A 13224-nucleotide genomic window follows, 5' to 3' on the forward strand; every position below is an offset into this window, starting at 1 on the left:
AGTTCTGTTTTTATTGCATATATCGACGTTTCAGCCGGATTAGATCGGCTTTACGTGTACATCTTCCATACGTAATATAAACGGAAAATCAGGAACAATTTAGTTAATTCTAATGAAAACACATTGATTTTTATCATTTGTATTTGAAACAACATTGTCATATGTCTTTTCTTGGATCTAAATAATACGAAACCTCGCTCTATGATTTGAAGGTAAAATCCTCAAATATGGTAATATAGTGACCTTTTTCACGTTATTCATGTAGTGTGATTTTACGTATATATATTCGTTTTTACCAATATTTCGATACTACCTAATGTTTTCTCACGATATGTGATTTGGCCTTCAAATCTCAGAATTTCGCAAATTTTGCATTTTTAAGCAAGTTTTCTTGCATTTTGTTTTGTACTAAAAATCATTGAATTTAGCAATATTTTGACCTTTATCATCCCCCTTTTCCTTTATGTGATTTAAACAAAATATCATCGAATTAGGCAATATTTTGCAGTTTTTGCACGTTTTTGTTAATTTTCAGTTTATTGTTATTAAATCATTAAATATACGATAAAAATGATGCAAACACATAATTGATCAGAAAATAACCTTAAATACTTCATTTTTAATCATCTATTTGTTTCTCGTTAAAATACTGAGTAAGATATTAAAAAGGGGAGAAGTTCTGTTTTTATTGCAAATATCGACTTTCAGCCGGATTAGAACGGTTTTACGTGGACATCTTCCATCGGTAATATAAACCGAAAATCAGGAACATTTTAGTTAAGTTTAATGAAAACACATTGATTTTTATCATTTGTATTGGAAGCAACATCTTTATACGTCTTTTCTAGGGTCTAAAAAATACGAACGTCGCTCTAGGATTCGAAGTTAAAATCCTCAAATTTGGCATAATAATGACTTTTTCACGTTTTTCATGTAGTTTGATATTACGTAAATATATTCATTTTTACCAATATTTCGATACTATTTCATGTAGTATCACGATATGTGATTTAGCTTTCAAATCTCAGATTTTCGCATAATATTGCATTTTAAGCAAGTTTTCTTGCATTTTGTTTTGTACTAAAAATCATCGAATTTAACAATATTTTGACCTTTATCATCCCCTTTTCCTGTATGTGATTTAAACAAAATATCATCGAATTAGGCAATATTTTGCAGTTTTTCCATTTTTTTGTGAATTTTCAGTTTATTGTTATTAATTCATTAAATATACGATAAAAATTATGCAAACACATAATTGATCAGAAAATAACCTTAAATACTTAATTTTCAATCATCTATTTGTTTCTCGTTATAATACTGAGAAAGATATTGAAAAGGGGAGAAGTTCTGTTTTTATTGCAAATATCGACGTTTGACCCGGATTAGAACGGTTTTACATGTACATCTTCCATCGGTAATATAAACCGAAAATCAGGAACATTTTAGTTAAGTGTAATGAAAACACATTGATTTTTATCATTTGTATTGGAAGCAACATCTTTATACGTCTTTTCTAGGGTCTAAAAAATACGAACGTCGCTCTATGATTCGAAGTAAAATCCTCAAATTTGGCATAATAATGACTTTTTCACGTTTTTCATGTAGTTTGATATTACGTAAATATATTCATTTACACCAATATTTCAATACTATTTCATGTAGTATCACGATATGTGATTTGGCCTTCAAATCTCAGATTTTCGCATAATATTGCATTTTAAGCAAGTTTTCTTGCATTTTGTTTCGTACTAAAAATCATCGAATTCAGCAATATTTTGACGTTTATCATCCCCTTTTCCTTTATGTGATATAAACAAAATATCATCGAATTAGGCAATATTTTGCTGTTTTTCCACGTTATTGTGAATTTTCAGTTTATTGCTATTAATTCATTAAATATACGATAAAAATGATGCAAACACATAATTGATTAGAAATTAACCTTAAACTCTTCATTTTCAATCAACTATTTGTTTCTCGTTAAAATACTGAGTAAGATATTGGAAAGGGGAGAAGTTCTGTTTTTATTGCATATATCGACGTTTCAGCCGGATTAGATCGGTTTTACGTGTACATCTTCCATACGTAATATAAACGGAAAATCAGGAACAATTTAGTTAATTCTAATGAAAACACATTGATTTTTATCATTTGTATTTGAAACAACATTGTCATATGTCTTTTCTTGGATCTAAATAATACGAAACCTCGCTCTATGATTTGAAGGTAAAATCCTCAAATATGGTAATATAGTGACCTTTTTCACGTTATTCATGTAGTGTGATTTTACGTATATATATTCGTTTTTACCAATATTTCGATACTACCTAATGTTTTCTCACGATATGTGATTTGGCCTTCAAATCTCAGAATTTCGCAAATTTTGCATTTTTAAGCAAGTTTTCTTGCATTTTGTTTTGTACTAAAAATCATTGAATTTAGCAATATTTTGACCTTTATCATCCCCCTTTTCCTTTATGTGATTTAAACAAAATATCATCGAATTAGGCAATATTTTGCAGTTTTTGCACGTTTTTGTTAATTTTCAGTTTATTGTTATTAAATCATTAAATATACTGATAAAAATGATGCAAACACATAATTGATCAGAAAATAACCTTAAATACTTCATTTTTAATCATCTATTTGTTTCTCGTTAAAATACTGAGTAAGATATTAAAAAGGGGAGAAGTTCTGTTTTTATTGCAAATATCGACTTTCAGCCGGATTAGAACGGTTTTACGTGGACATCTTCCATCGGTAATATAAACCGAAAATCAGGAACATTTTAGTTAAGTTTAATGAAAACACATTGATTTTTATCATTTGTATTGGAAGCAACATCTTTATACGTCTTTTCTAGGGTCTAAAAAATACGAACGTCGCTCTAGGATTCGAAGTTAAAATCCTCAAATTTGGCATAATAATGACTTTTTCACGTTTTTCATGTAGTTTGATATTACGTAAATATATTCATTTTTACCAATATTTCGATACTATTTCATGTAGTATCACGATATGTGATTTAGCTTTCAAATCTCAGATTTTCGCATAATATTGCATTTTAAGCAAGTTTTCTTGCATTTTGTTTTGTACTAAAAATCATCGAATTTAACAATATTTTGACCTTTATCATCCCCTTTTCCTGTATGTGATTTAAACAAAATATCATCGAATTAGGCAATATTTTGCAGTTTTTCCATTTTTTTGTGAATTTTCAGTTTATTGTTATTAATTCATTAAATATACGATAAAAATTATGCAAACACATAATTGATCAGAAAATAACCTTAAATACTTAATTTTCAATCATCTATTTGTTTCTCGTTATAATACTGAGAAAGATATTGAAAAGGGGAGAAGTTCTGTTTTTATTGCAAATATCGACGTTTGACCCGGATTAGAACGGTTTTACATGTACATCTTCCATCGGTAATATAAACCGAAAATCAGGAACATTTTAGTTAAGTGTAATGAAAACACATTGATTTTTATCATTTGTATTGGAAGCAACATCTTTATACGTCTTTTCTAGGGTCTAAAAAATACGAACGTCGCTCTATGATTCGAAGTAAAATCCTCAAATTTGGCATAATAATGACTTTTTCACGTTTTTCATGTAGTTTGATATTACGTAAATATATTCATTTACACCAATATTTCAATACTATTTCATGTAGTATCACGATATGTGATTTGGCCTTCAAATCTCAGATTTTCGCATAATATTGCATTTTAAGCAAGTTTTCTTGCATTTTGTTTCGTACTAAAAATCATCGAATTCAGCAATATTTTGACGTTTATCATCCCCTTTTCCTTTATGTGATATAAACAAAATATCATCGAATTAGGCAATATTTTGCTGTTTTTCCACGTTATTGTGAATTTTCAGTTTATTGCTATTAATTCATTAAATATACGATAAAAATGATGCAAACACATAATTGATTAGAAATTAACCTTAAACTCTTCATTTTCAATCAACTATTTGTTTCTCGTTAAAATACTGAGTAAGATATTGGAAAGGGGAGAAGTTCTGTTTTTATTGCATATATCGACGTTTCAGCCGGATTAGATCGGTTTTACGTGTACATCTTCCATACGTAATATAAACGGAAAATCAGGAACAATTTAGTTAATTCTAATGAAAACACATTGATTTTTATCATTTGTATTTGAAACAACATTGTCATATGTCTTTTCTTGGATCTAAATAATACGAAACCTCGCTCTATGATTTGAAGGTAAAATCCTCAAATATGGTAATATAGTGACCTTTTTCACGTTATTCATGTAGTGTGATTTTACGTATATATATTCGTTTTTACCAATATTTCGATACTACCTAATGTTTTCTCACGATATGTGATTTGGCCTTCAAATCTCAGAATTTCGCAAATTTTGCATTTTTAAGCAAGTTTTCTTGCATTTTGTTTTGTACTAAAAATCATTGAATTTAGCAATATTTTGACCTTTATCATCCCCCTTTTCCTTTATGTGATTTAAACAAAATATCATCGAATTAGGCAATATTTTGCAGTTTTTGCACGTTTTTGTTAATTTTCAGTTTATTGTTATTAAATCATTAAATATACGATAAAAATGATGCAAACACATAATTGATCAGAAAATAACCTTAAATACTTCATTTTTAATCATCTATTTGTTTCTCGTTAAAATACTGAGTAAGATATTAAAAAGGGGAGAAGTTCTGTTTTTATTGCAAATATCGACTTTCAGCCGGATTAGAACGGTTTTACGTGGACATCTTCCATCGGTAATATAAACCGAAAATCAGGAACATTTTAGTTAAGTTTAATGAAAACACATTGATTTTTATCATTTGTATTGGAAGCAACATCTTTATACGTCTTTTCTAGGGTCTAAAAAATACGAACGTCGCTCTAGGATTCGAAGTTAAAATCCTCAAATTTGGCATAATAATGACTTTTTCACGTTTTTCATGTAGTTTGATATTATGTAAATATATTCATTTTTACCAATATTTCGATACTATTTCATGTAGTATCACGATATGTGATTTGGCCTTCAAATCTCAGATTTTCGCATAATATTGCATTTTAAGCAAGTTCTCTTGCATTTTGTTTTGTACTAAAAATCATCGAATTTAACAATATTTTGACCTTTATCATCCCCTTTTCCTGTATGTGATTTAAACAAAATATCATCGAATTAGGCAATATTTTGCAGTTTTTCCATTTTTTTGTGAATTTTCAGTTTATTGTTATTAATTCATTAAATATACGATAAAAATTATGCAAACACATAATTGATCAGAAAATAACCTTAAATACTTAATTTTCAATCATCTATTTGTTTCTCGTTATAATACTGAGAAAGATATTGAAAAGGGGAGAAGTTCTGTTTTTATTGCAAATATCGACGTTTGACCCGGATTAGAACGGTTTTACATGTACATCTTCCATCGGTAATATAAACCGAAAATCAGGAACATTTTAGTTAAGTGTAATGAAAACACATTGATTTTTATCATTTGTATTGGAAGCAACATCTTTATACGTCTTTTCTAGGGTCTAAAAAATACGAACGTCGCTCTATGATTCGAAGTAAAATCCTCAAATTTGGCATAATAATGACTTTTTCACGTTTTTCATGTAGTTTGATATTACGTAAATATATTCATTTACACCAATATTTCAATACTATTTCATGTAGTATCACGATATGTGATTTGGCCTTCAAATCTCAGATTTTCGCATAATATTGCATTTTAAGCAAGTTTTCTTGCATTTTGTTTCGTACTAAAAATCATCGAATTCAGCAATATTTTGACGTTTATCATCCCCTTTTCCTTTATGTGATATAAACAAAATATCATCGAATTAGGCAATATTTTGCTGTTTTTCCACGTTATTGTGAATTTTCAGTTTATTGCTATTAATTCATTAAATATACGATAAAAATGATGCAAACACATAATTGATTAGAAATTAACCTTAAACTCTTCATTTTCAATCAACTATTTGTTTCTCGTTAAAATACTGAGTAAGATATTGGAAAGGGGAGAAGTTCTGTTTTTATTGCATATATCGACGTTTCAGCCGGATTAGATCGGTTTTACGTGTACAATCTTCCATACGTAATATAAACGGAAAATCAGGAACAATTTAGTTAATTCTAATGAAAACACATTGATTTTTATCATTTGTATTTGAAACAACATTGTCATATGTCTTTTCTTGGATCTAAATAATACGAAACCTCGCTCTATGATTTGAAGGTAAAATCCTCAAATATGGTAATATAGTGACCTTTTTCACGTTATTCATGTAGTGTGATTTTACGTATATATATTCGTTTTTACCAATATTTCGATACTACCTAATGTTTTCTCACGATATGTGATTTGGCCTTCAAATCTCAGAATTTCGCAAATTTTGCAATTTTAAGCAAGTTTTCTTGCATTTTGTTTTGTACTAAAAATCATTGAATTTAGCAATATTTTGACCTTTATCATCCCCCTTTTCCTTTATGTGATTTAAACAAAATATCATCGAATTAGGCAATATTTTGCAGTTTTTGCACGTTTTTGTTAATTTTCAGTTTATTGTTATTAAATCATTAAATATACGATAAAAATGATGCAAACACATAATTGATCAGAAAATAACCTTAAATACTTCATTTTTAATCATCTATTTGTTTCTCGTTAAAATACTGAGTAAGATATTAAAAAGGGGAGAAGTTCTGTTTTTATTGCAAATATCGACTTTCAGCCGGATTAGAACGGTTTTACGTGGACATCTTCCATCGGTAATATAAACCGAAAATCAGGAACATTTTAGTTAAGTTTAATGAAAACACATTGATTTTTATCATTTGTATTGGAAGCAACATCTTTATACGTCTTTTCTAGGGTCTAAAAAATACGAACGTCGCTCTAGGATTCGAAGTTAAAATCCTCAAATTTGGCATAATAATGACTTTTTCACGTTTTTCATGTAGTTTGATATTACGTAAATATATTCATTTTTACCAATATTTCGATACTATTTCATGTAGTATCACGATATGTGATTTAGCTTTCAAATCTCAGATTTTCGCATAATATTGCATTTTAAGCAAGTTTTCTTGCATTTTGTTTTGTACTAAAAATCATCGAATTTAACAATATTTTGACCTTTATCATCCCCTTTTCCTCTATGTGATTTAAACAAAATATCATCGAATTAGGCAATATTTTGCAGTTTTTCCATTTTTTTGTGAATTTTCAGTTTATTGTTATTAATTCATTAAATATACGATAAAAATTATGCAAACACATAATTGATCAGAAAATAACCTTAAATACTTAATTTTCAATCATCTATTTGTTTCTCGTTATAATACTGAGAAAGATATTGAAAAGGGGAGAAGTTCTGTTTTTATTGCAAATATCGACGTTTGACCCGGATTAGAACGGTTTTACATGTACATCTTCCATCGGTAATATAAACCGAAAATCAGGAACATTTTAGTTAAGTGTAATGAAAACACATTGATTTTTATCATTTGTATTGGAAGCAACATCTTTATACGTCTTTTCTAGGGTCTAAAAAATACGAACGTCGCTCTATGATTCGAAGTAAAATCCTCAAATTTGGCATAATAATGACTTTTTCACGTTTTTCATGTAGTTTGATATTACGTAAATATATTCATTTACACCAATATTTCAATACTATTTCATGTAGTATCACGATATGTGATTTGGCCTTCAAATCTCAGATTTTCGCATAATATTGCATTTTAAGCAAGTTTTCTTGCATTTTGTTTCGTACTAAAAATCATCGAATTCAGCAATATTTTGACGTTTATCATCCCCTTTTCCTTTATGTGATATAAACAAAATATCATCGAATTAGGCAATATTTTGCTGTTTTTCCACGTTATTGTGAATTTTCAGTTTATTGCTATTAATTCATTAAATATACGATAAAAATGATGCAAACACATAATTGATTAGAAATTAACCTTAAACTCTTCATTTTCAATCAACTATTTGTTTCTCGTTAAAATACTGAGTAAGATATTGGAAAGGGGAGAAGTTCTGTTTTTATTGCATATATCGACGTTTCAGCCGGATTAGATCGGTTTTACGTGTACATCTTCCATACGTAATACAAACGGAAAATCAGGAACAATTTAGTTAATTCTAATGAAAACACATTGATTTTTATCATTTGTATTTGAAACAACATTGTCATATGTCTTTTCTTGGATCTAAATAATACGAAACCTCGCTCTATGATTTGAAGGTAAAATCCTCAAATATGGTAATATAGTGACCTTTTTCACGTTATTCATGTAGTGTGATTTTACGTATATATATTCGTTTTTACCAATATTTCGATACTACCTAATGTTTTCTCACGATATGTGATTTGGCCTTCAAATCTCAGAATTTCGCAAATTTTGCATTTTTAAGCAAGTTTTCTTGCATTTTGTTTTGTACTAAAAATCATTGAATTTAGCAATATTTTGACCTTTATCATCCCCCTTTTCCTTTATGTGATTTAAACAAAATATCATCGAATTAGGCAATATTTTGCAGTTTTTGCACGTTTTTGTTAATTTTCAGTTTATTGTTATTAAATCATTAAATATACGATAAAAATGATGCAAACACATAATTGATCAGAAAATAACCTTAAATACTTCATTTTTAATCATCTATTTGTTTCTCGTTAAAATACTGAGTAAGATATTAAAAAGGGGAGAAGTTCTGTTTTTATTGCAAATATCGACTTTCAGCCGGATTAGAACGGTTTTACGTGGACATCTTCCATCGGTAATATAAACCGAAAATCAGGAACATTTTAGTTAAGTTTAATGAAAACACATTGATTTTTATCATTTGTATTGGAAGCAACATCTTTATACGTCTTTTCTAGGGTCTAAAAAATACGAACGTCGCTCTAGGATTCGAAGTTAAAATCCTCAAATTTGGCATAATAATGACTTTTTCACGTTTTTCATGTAGTTTGATATTATGTAAATATATTCATTTTTACCAATATTTCGATACTATTTCATGTAGTATCACGATATGTGATTTGGCCTTCAAATCTCAGATTTTCGCATAATATTGCATTTTAAGCAAGTTCTCTTGCATTTTGTTTTGTACTAAAAATCATCGAATTTAACAATATTTTGACCTTTATCATCCCCTTTTCCTGTATGTGATTTAAACAAAATATCATCGAATTAGGCAATATTTTGCAGTTTTTCCATTTTTTTGTGAATTTTCAGTTTATTGTTATTAATTCATTAAATATACGATAAAAATTATGCAAACACATAATTGATCAGAAAATAACCTTAAATACTTAATTTTCAATCATCTATTTGTTTCTCGTTATAATACTGAGAAAGATATTAAAAAGGGGAGAAGTTCTGTTTTTATTGCAAATATCGACGTTTGACCCGGATTAGAACGGTTTTACATGTACATCTTCCATCGGTAATATAAACCGAAAATCAGGAACATTTTAGTTAAGTGTAATGAAAACACATTGATTTTTATCATTTGTATTGGAAGCAACATCTTTATACGTCTTTTCTAGGGTCTAAAAAATACGAACGTCGCTCTATGATTCGAAGTAAAATCCTCAAATTTGGCATAATAATGACTTTTTCACGTTTTTCATGTAGTTTGATATTACGTAAATATATTCATTTACACCAATATTTCAATACTATTTCATGTAGTATCACGATATGTGATTTGGCCTTCAAATCTCAGATTTTCGCATAATATTGCATTTTAAGCAAGTTTTCTTGCATTTTGTTTCGTACTAAAAATCATCAAACTCAGCAATATTTTGACGTTTATCATCCCCTTTTCCTTTATGTGATATAAACAAAATATCATCGAATTAGGCAATATTTTGCTATTTTTCCACGTTATTGTGAATTTTCAGTTTTTTGCTATTAATTCATTAAATATACGATAAAAATGATGCAAACACATAATTGATTAGAAATTAACCTTAAACACTTCATTTTCAATCAACTATTTGTTTCTCGTTAAAATACTGAGTAAGATATTGGAAAGGGGAGAAGTTCTGTTTTTATTGCATATATCGACGTTTCAGCCGGATTAGATCAGTTTTACGTGTACATCTTCCATCGGTAATATAAACGGAAAATCAGGAACAATTTAGTTAATTCTAATGAAAACACATTGATTTTTATCATTTGTATTTGAAACAACATTGTCATATGTCTTTTCTTGGATCTAAATAATACGAAACCTCGCTCTATGATTTGAAGGTAAAATCCTCAAATATGGTAATATAGTGACCTTTTTCACGTTATTCATGTAGTGTGATTTTACGTATATATATTCGTTTTTACCAATATTTCGATACTACCTAATGTTTTCTCACGATATGTGATTTGGCCTTCAAATCTCAGAATTTCGCAAATTTTGCATTTTTAAGCAAGTTTTCTTGCATTTTGTTTTGTACTAAAAATCATTGAATTTAGCAATATTTTGACCTTTATCATCCCCCTTTTCCTTTATGTGATTTAAACAAAATATCATCGAATTAGGCAATATTTTGCAGTTTTTGCACGTTTTTGTTAATTTTCAGTTTATTGTTATTAAATCAGTAAATATACGATAAAAATGATGCAAACACATAATTGATCAGAAAATAACCTTAAATACTTCATTTTTAATCATCTATTTGTTTCTCGTTAAAATACTGAGTAAGATATTGAAAAGGGAGAAGTTCTGTTTTTATTGCAAATATCGACTTTCAGCCGGATTAGAACGGTTTTACGTGGACATCTTCCATCGGTAATATAAACCGAAAATCAGGAACATTTTAGTTAAGTTTAATGAAAACACATTGATTTTTATCATTTGTATTGGAAGCAACATCTTTATACGTCTTTTCTAGGGTCTAAAAAATACGAACGTCGCTCTAGGATTCGAAGTTAAAATCCTCAAATTTGGCATAATAATGACTTTTTCACGTTTTTCATGTAGTTTGATATTATGTAAATATATTCATTTTTACCAATATTTCGATACTATTTCATGTAGTATCACGATATGTGATTTGGCCTTCAAATCTCAGATTTTCGCATAATATTGCATTTTAAGCAAGTTCTCTTGCATTTTGTTTTGTACTAAAAATCATCGAATTTAACAATATTTTGACCTTTATCATCCCCTTTTCCTGTATGTGATTTAAACAAAATATCATCGAATTAGGCAATATTTTGCAGTTTTTCCATTTTTTTGTGAATTTTCAGTTTATTGTTATTAATTCATTAAATATACGATAAAAATTATGCAAACACATAATTGATCAGAAAATAACCTTAAATACTTAATTTTCAATCATCTATTTGTTTCTCGTTATAATACTGAGAAAGATATTGAAAAGGGGAGAAGTTCTGTTTCTATTGCAAATATCGACGTTTGACCCGGATTAGAACGGTTTTACATGTACATCTTCCATCGGTAATATAAACCGAAAATCAGGAACATTTTAGTTAAGTGTAATGAAAACACATTGATTTTTATCATTTGTATTGGAAGCAACATCTTTATACGTCTTTTCTAGGGTCTAAAAAATACGAAAATCGCTCTATGATTCGAAGTAAAATCCTCAAATTTGGCATAATAATGACTTTTTCACGTTTTTCATGTAGTTTGATATTACGTAAATATATTCATTTTTACCAATATTTCGATACTATTTCATGTAGTATCACGATATGTGATTTAGCTTTCAAATCTCAGATTTTCGCATAATATTGCATTTTATGCAAGTTTTCTTGCATTTTGTTTTGTACTAAAAATCATCGAATTTAGCAATATTTTGACCTTTATCATCCCCTTTTCCTGTATGTGATTTAAACAAAATATCATCGAATTAGGCAATATTTTGCAGTTTTTCCATTTTTTTGTGAATTTTCAGTTTATTGTTATTAATTCATTAAATATACGATAAAATTTATGCAAACACATAATTGATCAGAAAATAACCTTAAATACTTAATTTTCAATCATCTATTTGTTTCTCGTTAAAATACTGAGTAAGATATTAAAAAGGGGAGAAGTTCTGTTTTTATTGCAAATATCGACTTTCAGCCGGATTAGAACGGTTTTACGTGGACATCTTCCATCGGTAATATAAACCGAAAATCAGGAACATTTTAGTTAAGTTTAATGAAAACACATTGATTTTTATCATTTGTATTGGAAGCAACATCTTTATACGTCTTTTCTAGGGTCTAAAAAATACGAACGTCGCTCTAGGATTCGAAGTTAAAATCCTCAAATTTGGCATAATAATGACTTTTTCACGTTTTTCATGTAGTTTGATATTATGTAAATATATTCATTTTTACCAATATTTCGATACTATTTCATGTAGTATCACGATATGTGATTTGGCCTTCAAATCTCAGATTTTCGCATAATATTGCATTTTAAGCAAGTTCTCTTGCATTTTGTTTTGTACTAAAAATCATCGAATTTAACAATATTTTGACCTTTATCATCCCCTTTTCCTGTATGTGATTTAAACAAAATATCATCGAATTAGGCAATATTTTGCAGTTTTTCCATTTTTTTGTGAATTTTCAGTTTATTGTTATTAATTCATTAAATATACGATAAAAATTATGCAAACACATAATTGATCAGAAAATAACCTTAAATACTTAATTTTCAATCATCTATTTGTTTCTCGTTATAATACTGAGAAAGATATTGAAAAGGGGAGAAGTTCTGTTTCTATTGCAAATATCGACGTTTGACCCGGATTAGAACGGTTTTACATGTACATCTTCCATCGGTAATATAAACCGAAAATCAGGAACATTTTAGTTAAGTGTAATGAAAACACATTGATTTTTATCATTTGTATTGGAAGCAACATCTTTATACGTCTTTTCTAGGGTCTAAAAAATACGAAAATCGCTCTATGATTCGAAGTAAAATCCTCAAATTTGGCATAATAATGACTTTTTCACGTTTTTCATGTAGTTTGATATTACGTAAATATATTCATTTACACCAATATTTCAATACTATTTCATGTAGTATCACGATATGTGATTTGGCCTTCAAATCTCAGATTTTCGCATAATATTGCATTTTAAGCAAGTTTTCTTGCATTTTGTTTCGTACTAAAAATCATCGAATTCAGCAATATTTTGACGTTTATCATCCCC

The sequence above is a fragment of the Procambarus clarkii genome, chromosome 90 (genome assembly GCF_040958095.1).
Source record: "Procambarus clarkii isolate CNS0578487 chromosome 90, FALCON_Pclarkii_2.0, whole genome shotgun sequence".
NCBI classification, from domain to species: Eukaryota; Metazoa; Arthropoda; class Malacostraca; order Decapoda; family Cambaridae; genus Procambarus; species Procambarus clarkii.